Source organism: Nelumbo nucifera, chromosome 5 (genome assembly GCF_055504915.1).
Source record: "Nelumbo nucifera cultivar China Antique chromosome 5, China Antique-T2T, whole genome shotgun sequence".
Lineage (NCBI taxonomy): Eukaryota > Viridiplantae > Streptophyta > Magnoliopsida > Proteales > Nelumbonaceae > Nelumbo > Nelumbo nucifera.
In genome coordinates, this window is record NC_142653.1 from 62,944,092 (window position 1) to 62,944,687 (window position 596).

At 41.3% G+C, this 596-nt stretch overlaps 1 non-coding gene across 1 annotated transcript; it reads right to left on the reverse strand.

Moving 5' to 3' along the window:
- Positions 1-228: 228 nt before the first annotated feature.
- Positions 229-335, reverse strand: LOC148791687 (small nucleolar RNA R71). Its single transcript, XR_016076872.1, has one exon. It is a non-coding gene; the product is annotated as a small nucleolar RNA R71 (small nucleolar RNA).
- Positions 336-596: the final 261 nt, after the last annotated feature.

Here is a 596-nt window from a genome sequence, read left to right on the forward strand (position 1 = left end):
GGGAACCCGAGTGAGGACCCATACAAACACATAGATGAGTTTCTAGAAATTTGTTCCATTCTAAGGATCCAAAACTTTAATGAAGATGCCCTTAGATTAACTCATTTCCCTTTCTCCTTGAAAGACAAGCCCAAGCACTGGTTGGGAACTATAGGGAAAATTATTAGAACTTAAGTAGAAATGCTGCAAGAATTCCTTAGAAAGTTCTACCCTATGACACAAACCAACACAATGAGAAGAGTCATCACTGGATTCATCCAAACACCGGGTGAACAAATTCATGAGTCTTGGGAGAGAATGAAAGAGTTGTTGAGAAAGTGCCCACACCATGGTCTGTCCAAGTGGCAAATTGTCCAAACCTTCTATGAAGGTTTAACTGATCAATATAGGCAAATGGAAGATGCATCCTGTGGGGGGGGGGCATTTATGAGTAAAAGTGAGGATGAAGCGTATGCTCTTTTTGAAACATTGAGTAAAAATTCCATCAACAATGCATCATTGTATTCCTATGAGAGGTTGGTGGGACCCTCAAAGAGGGCAAGGCTTTACAAAGTTAGGAACAATATAGAGCCCGAGGCAAGAATGGACCAGAATGC